The sequence below is a fragment of the Mirounga angustirostris genome, unplaced genomic scaffold (assembly GCF_029215605.1).
Source record: "Mirounga angustirostris isolate CCGP_5_RB_7025 unplaced genomic scaffold, mMirAng1.0.hap1 SCAF_2, whole genome shotgun sequence".
NCBI classification, from domain to species: Eukaryota; Metazoa; Chordata; class Mammalia; order Carnivora; family Phocidae; genus Mirounga; species Mirounga angustirostris.
Window position 1 is genome coordinate 126962313 of NW_026991710.1, and position 18840 is coordinate 126981152.

Below are 18840 nucleotides of genomic sequence, written 5' to 3' on the forward strand. Positions count from 1 at the left end.
GTTTAAGTGCTGGCATTTAACTTCTCGACTTTGTAAGACCCAAAATGAGTATAATTAAATAAATATTCTGCATGTAGTTCCCTAAAAAATTCATTTCAAATAATGAGGAAAAGAGCTTAATTCTATTTCAGGCCAGTCTCCTACATTCTTATTTAACTCCTCTGAGTCTCACCTTCTTCATCTGAAAAACAGGTCTAATAATACCCTCCAAATAAGATTGTTCTAAGGATCAAGTGAGAAAAGGATTACCACTAGATAGAGTAATCCCCGTAAAAAGGAAGTTTTAATATTTGTAATATAATGAACCAATAATGCAGGAGGGAAAAACAATTTTTCTTTAAGAATCACACAAACTTGATAACTTAATTTTTTTCTTAACCAATGGAGCTTTGGCAATAAATGTCCTCATACTTAGAAAGATATGAATAATTCTTTTATTTTTAAAAATATTTTGTTTATTTATTTTAGAGAGAGACAGAGAGAGAGAGAAGGTGTGTGCATGCTTGGGGCGGGGGTGGGGGAATAGAGGGGGGAGGGAGAGGGAGAGAATCTCTAGCAGACTTCCTGCTGAGTGCAGAGCTGGACACAGGGTTTGATCTCATGACCGTGAGATCACAACCTGCGCTGAAAACCAAGAGTTGGGAGCTTAGCCCACTGAGTCACCCAGGTGCCCCTAATTCTTTTTTTTTTTTTTAAGATTTTATTTTTAAGTAATTTCAACACCCAACGTGGGGCTCGAACCCACAACCCTGAGATCGACAGTCACACACTCTGCCAACTGAGCCAGCCAGGTGCCCCAGATATGAATAATTCTCATCTTCAAGATCATTTTTAATTGCCCCTCCTTTTTACAGCCACAGAATGCTGCTTCTGCTTATCAACCCTTATCTTTTTCTGCTTTGAGTTTTAATTCCTTGCTTATCAATCTCTTTCCCCCACAAGATTGGACATTCCAGGGGTCTTTCCACTCTTACAACATCTGGCATGGTGTCTTGCATATAGCATGTTTTCCATAAAAGTTTGTGTTGAAATGAAAGAAGTTGAATGTAGAATCTGTTATAGGACCTCACTGTTTCCCATTGACAGGTGTGTCCTGATTGGAACCCATTTTTGTTATCTGTCAATGGAAAAGAGACCAGAGGAAGAGATACAGATATTATCAGAATGAGTTACAGAGGAAGAGGTTTCAGTAAAGAAAGAAGATTAAATTGTTGAATGCCACAGATAGGTAGGGAAGGAGGAAGATGATCAAAGTCCATTGTTTTTTCTAGTGGTTAGTGGTGACCTTGAATAGAACTGTCTCAGTTAAGAGATAGGAAAATCCAGATTACTGTAGGCTTGAGAGTGAGTGAGTGGTGACAAATGGCTGTAAGAGAGTATAGACCCTATTTCTGGGAAATGAATTCCTTCAGGGTTGAGCTCCAGTCCAGCCATGACACATAGGCATCCTCCGCAGTTCTACTCCAGCCATATCACAGTTTCCTCTTCACACACAGTCATTTCCCATCTCCATGATTTTGTTCTTGGTCTTCCAATATGATCTGAGAGTCCAGTGTCAACTACTCTGAAACCCTGAGGTCTTTTCCCAATTGCTCCTGCTTAAGGTGTTCTGTTTTGCCCTGAACCAGTAAAATATAAGTTGTAACTTTCTTAAGTCACTTAACACATTCAGCCTAGGATTACTGTTAGGTAAATATATGATTTCCTTATTAATCTGTAAGGGATAAATAAACTGTAATAAATACAACACTTTTTATATTAAGATACTACCTATTCAGGGGCGCCTGGGTGGCTCAGTAGTTGGGCATCTGCCTTTGGCTCAGGTCATGATCCCAGGATCCTGGGATCAAGCCCCACATCGGGCTCCCTGCTCTGCGGGAAGCCTGCTTCTCCCTCTCCCACTCCCCCTGCTTGTGTTCCCTCTCTCACTGTATCTCTCTGTCAAATAAATAAATAAAATCTTAAAAAAAAAAAAAAGATACTACCTATTCAAATAGATAGTAGTCATGTAGATCCGAAGAATTTTGTCAGAAAAATTAAATCAAGAGACTTTAGAGTTTCAGCTAGCCTAAAAACATGTATTGAATGCTTTCTATGTGCAAAACACTGTGCCCTCAAGGAATTTGAGATCGAATGCCGAGGTCAGCAAACATTTTTTGTGAACAGCCAGTAAATATTTCAGACTTTGTGGACAACATGGTCTCTGTCACATCTACTCACTTCTGCCCTTGTAGCAGGAAAACAGCCATTGACACTATCTAAACTAATGAGGTGTGCTGTGTTCCAATAAAACTTCATTTACGGACCCTGAAATGTGAATTTCATGTAATTTTCACCTGCCATGATACATTATTTTTTTTTTATTTTTTTCAATGATCTAGAAATATAAAAACCCATATTTAGCTTGTGGACCATACAAAAACAGACCAGACTTGGCCCATGGGCCATAGTTTGCTGACCCCTGATCCAGTGAATGGACAGAAAGTTCACTCAGAAGCTCTTTGAAGTTCTAGCCTTAACGCCAAAATAATCTACTATGTTGCTTCCATTTTGACAAGATTTGGGATTGATTTATCAGATACAACATATTCACCAATATTTATTCAGTGCCTACTTTATTCTGAGCACTTGTGCTGAGCACTGAGGATACAGCCGTGAAGAGGTCAGAAAGATGATTATCCTTAGAAAGATCACTATTTTGCAGCTACCACTGTAAGCATCAAAGGATGCTAAAACCAAAGGGTGAAAGATTATTGAAGAATTAAATATTCACATATTCTCGAAATATCAAATTAACTGTCAAGGGGGAAAGGTATTTTTACAATGAAGCAATCTGATAGACCTTGTTTTAACCAAGTGATTACTGTGAAATTCATATCCTAGTGGGAAAGCCAGGCAATATACCACTAAAAATATGTAATATAAAACCACTGAGAGATTGTAAATCCAGTGAAGAAAGTAAGTATGGTGATATGACATAAAGTAGCTGGGTAGATGGGAGGGCTATTTTGCATACTGTGTTCAGGAAAAATTTCTCTGCAGAGGTCTCATTCCAGCTGAGACCCTCAAGATGAGCCAGCCATGTTAAATGCAAGTAGAAAAAGTATTCCAGTGTAAGGAAATAACAATTGCAAAGGCAAATGTGTCATGAAATAATTGGAGATAGGCAGATAAGAGCCAGGTTATACAAAGCTATAGACCATTGTTAAGAGTTCAGATTTTAAAATCCAGTGAGATAGAGAACACACTGATGGTTACCAGAAGGGAGGTGGGTAGGGGGAATGGGTGAAATAGGTGATGGGGATTAAGGAGGGCACTTGCTGTGATGAGCACCGGGTGTTGTATGAAAGTGTTGAATCACTCTATTGTATACCTGAATATTACACTGTATGTTAACTAACTGGAATTTATAACAACTTAAAAAAATAATAAAAACTTAATAAAAAAATCCAGTGAGAGATGTCAGCATAACTTTGTAAATAGTACTTTTTAAAAAGTGTATTTATGGGGCACCTGGGTGGCTGAGTCAAGCATCTGACTCTTGATCTCAGGGTTGTGAGTTCAAGCCCCATGTTGGGTTCCACACTGGGCATGGAGACTACTTAAGAAACAAGTAAATAAATAAAATAAAAAGTGAATTTACAACCATATGGTCAACTAATTGACAAAGCAGGAAAGAATATCCAATGGAAAAAAGTCTCTTCAAAAAATGGTGCTGGGGGGCGCCTGGGTGGCTCAGTTGGTTAAGCAACTGTCTTTGGCTCAGGTCATGATCCTGGAGTCCCAGGATTGAGTCCCGCATCGGGCTCCCTGCTCAGCAGGGAGTCTGCTTCTCCCTCTGACCCTCCCCCCCACCCCCGTCTCGTGCTCTCTCTCTTTCATTCTTTCTCTCTCAAATAAATAAATAAAATCTTTAAAAAAATAATAATAATAAAATATTATCAGGCCCAGGCTGATAATTCTACAACTCCAGAGAGGGGGGGGGTCGGTGGTTACAGTGTGAACAGCACCCTCTGGAGTTGTGTAACACTTAGGCACTTAGCAGGTACTGGTCCAGGCACTTTGTAAGCCCTGGAGGTAAAAGCGGAAAACAAAGCAGTTCTCACATTGTGTTATAATTACCTGTTTAATTATCTGCCTTCCCCAGAGTGATGTAAACCCTGTGAGGCCAGGAAACACATAGAGGATAAATCAGATTTCTGCAGGAGGTGATGACTAAGACTAAGGAGTTTAGCAAGCAGAGAAGGGGCAGAATCAAGGAAGAAGATTCCTATCAGAGAAAAATAGTACGTGGGAAGGCAAGAGAAAATTGTGTTTGACAAATTATGTTTGGCTAGAAAGAGATCAAGAGTAAGTAAGTGGACAGAGACCCATCCTGGAGGGATTTGTGAGTCACACTGAAGAATTTAGATTTAATCCTAAAGGCAAGGAGAATCCATAAAGAGTTTTAAGGAGGGAAGTGGCTTGATCACATTTATGCATCCCCAAACCATATGCTGGATTAGACAAGATCTAACTAAAGGCAAGGTACTTTGTTTAGAAGCTAAACAGCCTAAAAAATAGGGGTTTATAAATTGGGTCTACTGTAAATTGAACTTGAATAAGAAAAAAATACATCTTTTTTTTTTTTAAACAAGAGGAAAACAAACAGAAGGGAGTTAAAACGTATACATCAGTTATAGATGGAAGATACCAGGGGAACCTGAGTAACTAAACAAAACAAAACAAAACAACTCCTCATCTTTACTGATCCCTAATTGAAATTTGGGAATTCTTCTAGTTATGAACGTAAGCACTAAACCACAGTACTATTAACAATGTCTGTGGGGTGCCTGAGTGGAGCAGTTGGTTAAGCACTGGACTCTTGATTTTGGCTCAGGTCGTAATCTCAAGGTCATGAGATTGATCCCCACGTCAGGCTCCTTGCTCAGTGGCAGAGTCTCCTTGAGACTCTCTCTCCCTCACCACTGCTCTCTCACTCTCAAACAAATAAATAAATAAATAAAACCTTAAAAAAAAGTCTGTGACTTTATGATCAATAGAAATCAGATATTTCCGGGTGCCTGGGTGGCTCAGTTGGTTAAGCGACTGCCTTCGGCTCAGGTCATGATCCTGGAGTCCCGGGATCGAGTCCTGCATCGGGCTCCCTGCTCGGCAGGGAGTCTGCTTCTCCCTCTGACCCTCTCCCCTCTCATGTGCTCTCTTTCTCCTCTCATCCTCTCTCTCAAATAAATAAATAAAATCTTTAAAAAAAAAAAGAAATCAGATATTTCCTTCTTTTTTTTTAAAGATTTTATTTATTTATTTATTTATTTGTTTGTTTGTTTATTTATTTATTTATTTATTTAGAGTGCACAAGAGTTGGGGCAGGGGCAGAAGAGAAGCAGACTCCCTGCTGAGTGCAGAGCCCAATGTGGGGCTTAATCCCATGATCCTGAGAACATGACCTGAGCTGAAATCAAGAGTCGGATGCACAACTGACTGAGCCACCCAGGTGCCCTGAAATCAGATATTTTCATAACACATTCCAGTGGTTGCAGATATCTCAAAACACGGTTTATTCTCATTGCTACTGTGAAATTCTAGTACTTATTATACCCATTCCTGGACCTTATTATTATGGATTAATAAAGAAATACATGTGTTTCAGGGCACCAGGTGGCTCAGTTGGTTAAGCATCGGACTCTTGATTTCGGCTCAGGTCCTGATCTCAGGGTTGTGGCATCGAGCCCCATGATGGGCTCCGTGCTAGGTGTGGAGCCTGCTTAAGATTCTCCCTTTGCCCCTTCCTGCCCCTCTCTCTTTCTTAAAAAAAAAGGAAAGGAAGGAAGGAAGGAAGGAAGGAAGGAAGGAAGGAAGGAAGGAAGGAAGGAAGGAAGGAAAGAAGGAAGGAAGGAAGGAAAGAAATACATGTGTTTATATTTTAAATATTGGGATAACTGCACTGAAATATAATAGTTTCCAACTTTATACATTTAAAAACTTTACTCTGAGAAGGGTCCACTGACTTTACCAGATGGGCAAAGTGGGTGGTGGTACAAAAAAAGGCTTAAAATCTCTGCTCAGGCTGCAGTTATACTGAAATACCTGGGACTCCTCTAAAACACCAGGCTCCCTTCTCTGGCCTCCACCTACTTCCCCAATCTCTTCTGCTTTGTTTTTTTATTTTATTTTTTTTTTAAGATATTATTTATTTATTTTGACAGAGAGAGACATAGCGAGAGAGGGAACACAAGCAGGGGAGTGGGTGAGGGAGAAGCAGGCTCCCCGCTGAGGAGGGAGCCCGATGCGGGGTTCGATCCCAGGACCCTGGGACCCTGGGACCATGACCTGAGCCGAAGGCAGACGCCCAACAACTGAGCCACCCAGGCGCCCATCTTCTGCTTTAAATACCAGCTCTTTTCTCCATCATCAGACTAATTTCATCAGACCTCACCTCAGGATTCCCTGCACCAACCCCCATCCCCAGTCAGGTGTCCTTTCTATATATCCTCATGACAACGTGTTTTTACTCCAAACATAGTATTTACCACATGGACCTGGCATCCCACAATTTAACATTTGAGGTTTTAAATATCACAAGTGGCCTTGAAACTCTAGGACATGTAGTAATTTGTCAGTCTACTGAGGTATGAAATAGGATTGCTACTGCTGACATGGAGTCACTGAGCCAGTCAGGAGCCTGACTGCCCAGGTCCACACTGCTACATGATGTTACTTAATGCGCAGAACAAAGCTATAAATGAAGTCATATTATCCCCATTTTACAGATGAATAATGTGATGAAATCACAAATTAGAATAGAATTAGTGGATCTGGAGATTTTCAAAGGTTGTCAGTTACAACTCTTTAGACTACTGTTTTGTTTCTAACTCAACCATAAGGAAGTGAGCAACCTAAAAGCAAGGACTATGTCTTGAATTATGATACCCCCAGGGCACATACTGGGCCTGGTATTAGTAGGCATTCAGTAAAGGGGGGTCTCCTGATTAATAAGAGGAGGAATCCTAAGAATTCTTCCTTCTCTCACTGAAAAGAAATTTCCTGGAGATTCTGGCCTTCATTTTGATCCCACCTAATTCCAGCTCCTAGAAAAGTGCCTCGCTCATAAAAACTAGAAATATTTATTAATTGACTGCTTGTCTAACTTTAATTTGTGTTTGACACCTGACACACATTTTCTTTTATTGAGATAATTCTATAAATGCCTTTGAACAGCAGAGTATTGTACAAAAGTATAAAAAGGACCAATTTTATAGATAACTAGTAACTCCAGCTTTCAACATTTCTATTCTTTGGAATAACTTGAACATTAGTCTCCTTGGTTATTACAGGAAATTTTTACTTATAAACTATGTGGAGAGATATCTATGTTTTGTTTTGGCTATTTATCATCAGTACACATTCAACTGATACACACAGGTTAAGTGTACTTTAATCATATTTTTCCTTAGATTCAAATAAAGTAAAAATAATAATATAATATATAATTTCTTAGTTTTTTCAGACTAATACTTTATCTTACAGAATGAAAAAAAATCAAGGCAAAAATAATCAGGAGAATAATAAAAACTTTTACTATGTTAAACTGAAGCATTCACTTAGGCTTAAGATTTGTTTTTGAGAGGGTTGAAATTTTATGGTAGTATTAGGTCAAAGAAAGAAGGGTACATCTTTTTTCCATGTCTAGAATGTATTCAGTATAAAACGTGTCCTATCTCAAAATGTTTCCCTTCCTGACTGATCCAGAAATAGACACATAAGATCCAAATGTGAAATATACAAATTTCTACTTTACAGCTCCTTGCCCTTTTCTCTCATTAGCTTCATTTGAACTGAACTTGCTCAGATAGTCACTAATAACTATGTGCCCCATATATATTTAGAAGCCACGTTGCAGAGGCATTTGTTTGTGCCTCTAATGTACAGTTTAAATAAGCATTTCAGTTACTGTTTCTCACAGATCACAAAAGCCCAGCTTTGTAAAATTAATCACTTTCACTTTTGAAAAAATAATGGATTTTCATATGGTAAAGGAAGACAAAAGCATTCAGTACTATTTCTTTATATGTTATGCAATAAAAGTAAATTAACTAATGTTATTTAAGTAATTTATACAAAGAGAGGGATAAAATATAGTAAAGGAAAAACAATTTCAGTTCTTCCTTGTGAAATCTGAGGATACATTGACAAACAGGAATGTTTCAGTGAGTCTGAATATGTCCTGAGCCTACGTATAGGTGGTGTGATATAACGGGACCAAAATCATCTCCCCATCAGTGTTCTACCACACCTAAAAAGTCAACAATGGGATTAGTCATTAAAGGTTTTCTTAGCACACAAACATTTTAACTGTAAGTCACTTTGTTAATTTTATCTGTGAATTCATAACTGCTCATGTCATCTAGAGGACACCATGGCTGCAAAGAAGTGATAAATATAACAGGTAAGTTTTTATGGAGGAAAAAAACTGCTAGAGAAAAAGGCTCACCTCTTAATATACCAAAGTAGGGACCCATTATAGCCAGGAATTAACACTTCACCATCTTTCTTTACAGCTAGTTCTAATCCCAAGGAAGAGTGACTTTGAGTTGGGAAAGAGATAAAGAAATTTAGCAAAGAGTGTCTGTTAAACCTCACACATGTCTTGCTAAGTGATAATTCTAAAATACAAATCCCTAGATTTCCCATGTATAGCACAAAAGAGGCAAAGGTTTAGTTCAAATATAAAATATACTGTAATCTAGGGACACCTGGGTGGTTTAGTTGGTTAAGTATCCAACTCCTGGTTTGGGCTCAGGTCATGATCTCAGGGATGAGATTAAGCCCTGCATGGGGCTCCACATTGAGCATGGAGCCTCTTCCTCTCCCTCTGTTCCTCCTCCCCACCCTCCCAAGACACCCCTCGGCCACTTACATGTTCTCTCGCTCTCTAAAATAAATAAAGTATACTATCATCTTATAACTAAATGAGATTAAGTGAATTAAGAAAACATTTCCTGGGGCACCTCCTGGCTCAGTTGGAGGAGCATGCAACTCTTGATCTTGGGGTCATGAGTTTGAGCCCCATGATGGGTGTAGAGATTATTAAAGAATAAATGAATAAACTTAAAAAAAAAAAAGGAAGAAAACATTTCCTAAATTTCTGAGTTAGGATGGCAGGTCAAACAGAGGCATTCATTTCAGTCTCCTTCCCAAATACCAGCAAAACTAAGGAAATACAGGGAAAATAGCAGTATCAAAATTTTGGAAGCTGAAAACATAAGAGGCCATGGTAACTGACTTAGATCCAAGCAATCCAACTCCCAAGAAAACAGTAGGGAAATTGAAAACCTACTCAATTTATTCTACAGGATCTTCAAAAGATGTGGGAAGTGGTGGCAACAGGAACTTCTGGGAGTCGCAGTTAGGAAGACTAGAGTAGAAGTAGTTTGATCTCCTCTTTTCACCTGGGGAGCAATTGCTCTTTTTCAAGCGTGGGATAGATCAGACATTTATTCTCTGAAAAAAGTAAAACTTAACATCTCCAGATTATGAAAGTGCCTGGTGAAGTTGAAGGGATAGGTCTTGTACCCCAATGGATGGACTTACCAAATATGCATACTGATTGCTTATTGCAGAGAACAACCCCACCCCCTCCCTCAGTTAGTGTCCAGAATGCTAGCAACCAGGCAATTACCTCCCTAGCAGGATATTGGACATAACTTCCCTGGTGAATCTAACCCAAGGGTTAAATTTGCCCACCCAAGTCACCCGATAGTAAAGTGTAGTTCCTAAGTCCCACATTCAGCACATCCAATGAGTATTTTAGTCCCTCATGCTTAATCATGGGGTCATGCAGTCAAGGATTACCAGTCATTGAGGCAAGTTTCTAATGTGAAAGATATGGTGTACAAATACAAACAGAAAAAAAAAAAAAAAAGAACGCCTGGGTGGCTCCGTCGGTTGGTTTTGGCTCAGGTCATGATCTCATGGGTTGTGAGATTGAGCCCCACATTTGGCTCCTCGCTCAGTGCAGAGTCTGCTACAGATTCTCTCTCCCTCCCCTTCTGCCCTTTCCCACACTCTCTCTCTCTCAAATAAATAAATAAAATCTATTTTGAGAGATAGCACAAGCAGGGGGAGGGGCAGAGGCAGAGGGAGAAGCAGGCTTCCTGCCGAGCAAGGACCCCATTGCGGGACTGGATCCCAGGACCCTGGGATCATGACCTGAGCTGAAGGCAGACACTTAATCAACTGAGCCACCCAGGCGTCCCATAAATAAAATCTTTAAAAAAAAAAAAAAAAAGCAATAAGGAAGAAGTAAACTTTAAAAGGAAAAAAAGTTACTAATATCTTTAGAGTTATTAAAAAAAAACCATACAGCATTCATGAAACAAGAACAGGGATTCTCAGAGAACAAAAATGAGTCATTGGGAATTAAAAGCTTAACAGAGGGATGCCTGGGTGGCTCAGTCAGTTAAGCATCTGCCTTTGCTCAGGTCATGATCCCAGGGTCCTGGGATCGAGTCCCACATCGGGCTCCTTGCTCAGCGGGGAACCTGCTTCTCCCTTTGCCTCTGCCCCTCCCCCTGCTTGTGTTCTCTCTCTCTCTCACACACACACACAAATAAATAAAATCTTACAAAAAAAAAAAAAGCTTTATAGGAAAAAAAACCAAAAAACCAAAAACACAACAACCCTAAAATATGGGTTGAAAGCTAAAGTTGAAGAAAGCACTTCTGAAAGTTGAGGAGAAAAAACAGAGATGGGAAATAGGAGAAAAAAGATAAGAAAACTGAAGAAAAAGAAAAAGTAGAACAAAGGAAATCATCAAAATAATTCAAGAAGAATTACCAGAGTTTAATTAAGGTCTTGGTTTCCAGATTTAGAAAACCCACCAAGTGTCAAGGAAGACAGATGAAGACAGATTCGTAACAAGTCACCCACTGTGAAATTTCAGGACACCTGGGCAGAGAAATGATTCCACTAGCTTTCAGGAGCAAAAGTAAACAGGTTACACATAAAGGATAAAGAAACGTAACAGCTTTGGAGTTCTCCACAGCAGCACTGGAAGCAAGATAATAGGCTTTCAAGAATCAAGAGAAATACATTCAAAATCCTGAACGAAATAATCTCCAACCAAGAATCCTGTCCTCAGAAACTCTCAATCAAGAATAAGGATTAAACAAAAATATCTTCAGACATTCAAGGTCTCAATTTATTTCCCATGTATCTTTTCTTAAGAAGCTACTAGAGGATGTGCTTCATCAATATGAGAGAATAAACCAGGAAAGAGGAAGACATGAAATACAGAGAGTCCACAGGGGAGAGGGAATCCCAGATGACAACTGTGCCCCACACATGGAGGTAACCAGGTCAGGTGGGGAAGTATGACTGAAGAATCAGACATGATCAACACTGTCATCATCAAAATCCTCTGCCATTATACCCTTTTTTAGTTTGATGATAGAGTCCCTGGGTGAGCCTGACCCATGTTCTTTCCTGGGTTTGGCTTGTCTCGATCATATGTTGATGAAGTTTCTGCTCTCCTCTTCATCTGAGGACCATCATTTCACCTCAAAAGGATTTGGGCTTGATTTAGTGCTAAGACCTAGAGGTAGGCCATAGGAGTTAAAAGTAGAAACTACGGAGCAGCGCTCTCTGATCAAGCTTCAGCTGTGTGACTGGTATCTGCTCCACACTACATCCATGTCGGATGGGTGGATTCCAGTAAGCTGTTTCCTAGGAGTCCCTGCAGAAAGAAGACATTTCTTGTAAACTCTCAAAGGAGCTGAAACCACACTATGACCCAGAGACTTCGTTCAGGATATTTTCTCCTGGTAGCCTTCAACAAATTATGATAATATTGCCTTTTCCTTATACAACTAGGTTTGTGATTGCTACTCTAGTTCTCAAAATTAAGTAATATATTCTTTAGTGATATATATATATATACACAGACAAACCAAATAAATAATGGACACAAAATCAAAATAATAGTTGCCTCTGGGGAGAAAGAGGAAGATGTTATGGGGAGGAGCACACAGTAATGCCATTTCTTCATCCAGGTGGTGGGTACACAGATTGATCATGATTATTCAAAACTATGCATATGTGAATGTGTGGCTTATACATTGTTCCATTCAAATGATACATTTTACAATAAAACATCAAAAAAACAAAAAATTAAATAGACATTTTATTAAGGCTATTTAACTGCATTTTATTAAAAGATGCTTCTGTTTTATACCAACTTTGATTTCAGATCTTAACCAAATTCAAAGTGTTTATAAAACTTAATCTCTCCTGGTACAACTATCTGATTCAAATAAAAACATTTAGACAAAACAAAAACAAAACAAAAAAACAACCTCATCTGTCTTATATTCATAGAACATTCCAAACAAAAGGAAATCAAATGAGCCGTGCTGGGTGGCTCAGATGGTTAAGCGTCTGCCTTTGGCTCAGGTTATGATCCCAGGGTCCTGCTTCTCCCTCTCCCTCTGCCTGCCACTCCCCTTGCTTGTGCTCTCTCTCGATATCTCTCTCTCTCTGTCCAATAAATAAATAAAATCTTTTTTAAAAAGGGAAATCATATGATATAAAGAAAGCAATTTCCTCTCAAATAAGCATAATGAAATATGTTTTTGCATTAGGTAAGTTTTCTTTTCCCCTGACTGGCAATACACTTGGTTATACTCTAAATATAAAAAATTAGGGGTGCCTAGGTGGTGGAGTCAGTTGAGTGCCTGACTCTTGGTTTCCAGTCAGGTCATAATCCCAGGGTCTTGAGATGGAGCCCAGCCTCCAGGTCCATGCTCAGCAGGAAGTCTGCTTGTCCCTCTCCCTCTCTCTCTACCCCTCCCCCTGCTCGAGCTCTCTCTGTCTCTCTCTCAAATAAATAGAATCTTTTAAAAAGTCCTTTAAAAATATACATATATAAAAATTAGGGGCGCCTGGGTGGCTCAGTCGTTAAGCGTCTGCCTTCGGTTCAGGTCATGATCTCAGGGTCCTGGGATCAAGCCCCACATTGGGCTCCCTGCTCCGTGGGGGGCCTGCTTCTCCCTCTCCCACTCCCCCTGCTTGTGTTCCCTCTCTCTCTGTGTCTCTCTCTGTCAAATAAATAAACAAAATCTTAAAAAAAATTAAAAATATTTGCTCTATACGAATATAGAATTCATAGTTCTATAAGGTATTCTATAAGCTATTCAAATAAACATCAGATATATTAGTAACATCATTTACTTAGGTAATTTATTAAAAGTATATTAAAAATCAGAAGATCTAATGTTGCCACTAATTTACCAATCTCAAATATTATTTACTTTTTAAAACACTGAAGTATAGTAGAGCATGCAACTTTCGATCTAGGGGTTGTGAATTCAAGCCCCATGTTGAGTGTAGAAATTACTTAAAAATAAAATCTTAAAAAAGATAAAAATAAAACACTGAAGTATAGAGGCACGCTAGCTCAGTTGGGGGAGTATGTGGCTCTTGATCTCGGGATCTTGAAAAGAGGGGCAGAGAGATAGAGGGGAAAGAGAGCCCCTCGTGGGGTTGGATCTCACAACCCTAAGATCATGACCTGGAGCCGAATCAGGAATCGGACGCTTAACCAGCTGAGCTACCCAGGCGCCCCTCAGTTGTGGCAATCTTAAGTAAATCTGCTTACCTTTCACTCTGAGACTAGTTGATGAAATAGTGATTTTTTTTTAAAAAAAGATTTATTTATTTTAAGAGAGAGAGCATGCATGAGCAGGGGGAGGGGCAGAGGGAGAGAGAGAATGCCCAAGCAGATTCCATGCTGGGTACAGAGCCTGACGTGGGGCTTGATCCCAGGACCCTGAGATCATGACCTGACCAGAAATCAAGAGCCGGCCACTCAACTGACTGAGCCATCCAGGTGCCCTGAAATACAATAATATTTTGATATCCTGTTTTGGATTTTGGTTTGTTTTACTTTTAATCCCTGAATCATTGCTAAGGTGAGGTAAAGCAATTTTACAAACATTCATAAAACACAAATATTTTTCTAGCTTGACTAAATATAAGCTGTAGTTAAGAAAATTTTAATTTTCTTCTGGACACATTGCCTCAGGCAAATATCTACTTTTACCTATCTCCAGGGTTGTCTGATTCATCACTCACTGAAACTGCAATTCACCTTATACCTGAAAAATGCTAATTATACCTACTTTTTCTAATATGTGCTACAATTGCAAAGCAAGTAGCAATCTAAAACTAAAAATAAGTCTTTTGCTCTAGTTATGAATAGCACAAGTGCTCTCTGTATAAAAGTCTTTACTATAAAAAGTGAAGCCTTGCTAATTAACTAATTACAATTTTATTGAGTACCTGCTATGTGCCAAGCACTGATGTAACTGCTTTTGACACATCCATGTATGTATAAAACAGACAAAAATCCCTGACTTCATAAAGTTTATATTCTAATGAGGGGAAAGACGATCAAAAAAATATAGGTACATTATATAGCATGTAAAAAGGTAAGAAGAAATATGGAGGAAAGTATAGTAGGCAAGGAATGTGTATGTCATGACAGTTGTGATTTTATACAGAGTAGTAAAGGAAGGCCTCACTGAGAAAGTGGTATGGTCGAAGAGTTAAGGTGGTAAGGACTTGAGACTTGAAGCTATCTGGGACAGGGCATTTTAGGTAGAGAGAAGAACAAGTGCAAAAGTTCTGACATGGGAGTTTGCCAGGTGTGTTTGTGGAAAAACAAGGAGGCCAGTGTAACAACAGTGGAATGAATGAAGACTGTTGCAGAGGAGATCACAAAATTAAGGGGTTAGATCATGGATGGCCTTGCAGGCCATTGTAAGGAGTGTAATGGAAAGCAATTGGAGGTCTTGAGCAGAAGATAGACATGGTTGGCATGTATTTTTAAAGAGTTACTCTGGCTGCTGGATTCAGAATAGGCTGAAGGTGGGGCAAAAGCCAAAGTACAAAGGCCAGTTAGAAGAATCCAGACAAGGGATGGCCATTATAATGGCTTTGACCTGGCGAGTAGCCACTGTAAGTAGTAAGGAGTGGTCAGATTCTGGGACACCTGGGTGGCTCAGTCGGTTGAGTGTCTGCCTTTGGCTCACGTCATGATCCCAGGGTTCAGGGATTAAGTCCTGCTTCAGGCTCCTTGCTTGGTGGGAGGAGCCTGCTTCTCCCTCTGCCTGCCACTCCCTCTGCTTGTGCTCTATCTCTGACAAATAAAATCTTAAAAAAAAAAAGTGGTCAGATTCTGAATATATTTTGAAGATAGAGCTGATAAGTTTCAGATGAGGAATATGACAAAAAGAGAGGACTTGAGGATAATTCTAAAGCAAACTACTAGAAGAATTCAGTTGCCATTAATGAGATGGGGACGGCCACCTTCTATCATGAGTATGAGCCTCTGGGCTGATCAATGTTGTGAATTTATTTCTAAATAATGTTTCACTACTTATCAAAGTATTTTATGGGTGAGAGATATTTATAAATAATAAGCCAGTTGAATCAGAGTGTAATTTTTTTTATTTCCGAGGATCTGATAAATGAAAAAACATTCATGATTGTTGTTTAATAAAACAGCACTTCTTATAGAACTGTTAAGTGTAACTTAACAATCTTTGCTCTAGTTGAGCTGTTTAAGTCCTCTTCTTTTTTTTTTTTTTTTTTTAAGATTTTACTTATTTATTTGACACAGAGAGAGAGCACAAGCAGGGGGAGCGGGAGAGGGAGAAACAGGCTTCCCGTTGAGCAGGGAGCCCGATGTGGGGCTCGATCCCAGGACCCTGAGATCATGACCTGAGCCGAAGGCAGTCGCTTAACCAACTGAGCCACCCAGGCACCCATTAAGTCCTCTTCTTATGGTGGGTGTTCAAGCGCTGGTGACACATGCTGGTACTGTCTATATAGCACTTTAATTGTAGGAATTCTCTCTTTGCCTACCCATCTCCTGATTTTTAATTATCTTTAGAGAAATTATACATAGAAGTTCCACAATGATTACCCACTGTCCTACGCTAGTGACTCCTAAACCTGTTCATTCTGATGTAAAGAGGATAAGAATATATATATTTCACTGCAGTGTCCCTTTCCATTTCTACAAATAATCCAAATCTAAAAATGTATGCTTTTCTCTTCTCTTTTTGTTTCTTGAAAGATAAAATTCTTTGTTTTCACAGCTTTACTCTTATTTTGGCAATGATTTCTGTGCTTGCATTTTATTCTGGTATTCTTTTTTTTTTCTAATTGAAATCCAGTTGACATACAATATTATATTAGTTTCAGGTATACAACATAGTGATTTGAGAACTATATACATTATGAAATGCTCACCACAATAAGTGTAGCTACCATCTGTCACCATACAAAGTTATTACAATATTATTGGCTATATTCACTATGCTGTGCTTTTCATTATTCTGGTAATCTTTAATGGAAATGTAGTGCTTATTTCTATGAGGCGAGTTTTGCTTTTAAGATTCTATAATTCTGTTTTTATTGCCATGGTAAATATTGGTCTGTTTATAGTCTTTTAAACCTTAAAATTAATATGGAAGCACATATTGGACTTGGTTGGAAACTTGGATGTAATCTGATTCAACCCAGTATCTAATTAAGCAGATACCCAGGTCATTTATTTTAACCACATACAGTATCCCAGAGCCCACTACACCACATAGCAGTCATCACATTCTTAAAGAGCTCCAGTCACTAGAAAGGTTTTCTTCACAACTAATTAAAGTTGGCCTCCCAAAGCTCTTACCCCATAAATCCCTGAAACTACAAAAGCACAACTGCCTTTGATTTGGACATCCAGTGTTACATTGTCAGGTCAACCAGTAACTAGCCATGTGACATTGTCAGAATCACAACCACTTTGAGTCTCACCTTTTTTTTTTTTTTTTAAGATTTATTTATTTGAGAGAGAGAACACAGGGAGGAGGGGCAGAGGAAGAGGGAAAGAGAATCTTAAGCAGACTCCACACTGAGCATGGAGCCCGATGCAGGGCTCAGCTTGGGGCTCATCTCACCACCCCAAGAGCACGAACTGAGCCAAAACCAAGAGTTGGATGCTCAACCAACTGCAGCACTAAGGTACCGTGAGTCTCACCTTTCAGATTTATAAAATGAGGGACTGGATCATTGAATACCTCTTGTAGCTCTTAAGTTCCATGTTTCTAGTAGCACTTTCATAGGATCTTATGATGCCTGAATCATGATCCCAGGGTCCTAGGATCGAGGGATCAAGTCCCACATCAGGCTCTCCGCTCAGCAGGGAGCCTGCTTCTCCCTCTGCCTGCCACTCCTCCTGCTTGTGCTCTCTCTCTCTGACAAATAAATAAAATCCTTATGATGCCTGAAAGTAGCTATCATATTCCTCCCTAATTTACTTTTTTCCTACCCTAATGCCTTGAGTTCACTCAAGGATTCCCTTTGTAACATGGTTTTTAGTTCCTTCACAGTCCTTACTGCACTTCCCTGATAGACTCCAGATTGTCAACATGCTTAAAGACAGTGCTCAGAACTGAGGAAAATAAATGTTCTAGATGTGGTCTGGGTACTGAGTTCCATGTTCTAGTTCTCCATTTTCGTTGTATTAATTATCTATACCTGTGTAACAAATTACCCCCAAATTTGACAACTTAAAACAGCAATAAACATTTATTAACTCACAATTCTGAGGGTCAAGAATTTGGAAAGGATTTAGCAGAGATTTAAATTTCTCATCAGATTGCAGTTAGGTCATTGACCAAGGCTGTAGTCATCTCAAGGCTCAACTGGGGCTGAAAGATGTCTTTTAAACTCACTCATGTGTTTGCTAGCAGGCTGAACTTCCTCATGGGCCATTGACTTGAGGGCCTCAATTCCTCATCATACCATGTCAGTCTCTTCTGTAAGACTGCTTACCTCATGATGCATCATGACAGCTTGCTCACTCTAGAGTGAGTGATCCCAAAGAGAGAAGAAGGGAGGGAGAGAGGGAGAAAAAGAGGGAGGGAGAGAGGTAGAGAGAGAACAAGACCAGTGTCTTTATAATTTCAGAAGGAGTATCCCATCACTTCTGCCATTTTCTGTTAGAATTGAGTCACTAGGTTTACAGGATTACACCTAGACATTGAACATCAGGAGGCAGGAGGTATTGGGGGCTATCTTAGAGGCTGCCTACTTCAGTTGTGAATATCACCTTTCTATAAATGCAGCCTAGGGTTACCTAATAGTTTTACACCAATGGTTCATGTCGAGCTTCTGGTCAATTAAAACACAAAAAGATTCTGTTTGTTTCACAAAGCAATTGATTTTGCCCTTAGTCCTTTGAATCTAAAGGCAAGAATTATCTCTGATTTCATTTGTCGCTAATGCATTTTTTAAAAAATTACCTCCTATATCTTATAGTTTAAACCCCTATTGAGAGAATAGAGTCTGCTAAAACACTGTTTTGGGTGTTGACCAATGTACTTTAAGTAACTCCTGTGATATCTCTTGAGAGGAGGATTAAAGTAGTCTTGTGAATAAATGCAGTACCTTATTAAGCCTTCAAGATCTCTTCTAAAACTTGATAAACAGTCTTCATTAAATTAATTGAAGATATTATAAATAAACTATTACATCTGCGTTGTACCTAACCCTTGCAGGAACTGAACAGTAGTTAATGTCTATTCTCCTTTGTATTTCTTTGAGTTCCTTAAAATCACTGTTATTTATATTAAAAAATCTTATTTTCCTTACCAGCTGAAATAAAATTAATATTAGATATGGTCTCCACTTGGAGAATAATCCTCTACTTGTTTGCTTTCTTAAAGAATTTTAGTCTACAAATAGAAATAAAAATAACATAATCAACATTTTTAGACAAAGAGG

General features: G+C 39.0%; 1 protein-coding gene and 1 non-coding gene across 2 annotated transcripts in view; both read right to left on the bottom strand.

Moving 5' to 3' along the window:
- LRBA (LPS responsive beige-like anchor protein) overlaps positions 1-18840 on the bottom strand; it is an 841444-nt gene that overhangs the window by 791789 nt on the left and 30815 nt on the right. The gene's annotated exons all lie outside the window — the stretch shown is intronic.
- TRNAD-GUC (transfer RNA aspartic acid (anticodon GUC)) lies at positions 721-793 on the bottom strand. Its single transcript has one exon. It is a non-coding gene; the product is annotated as a tRNA-Asp (tRNA).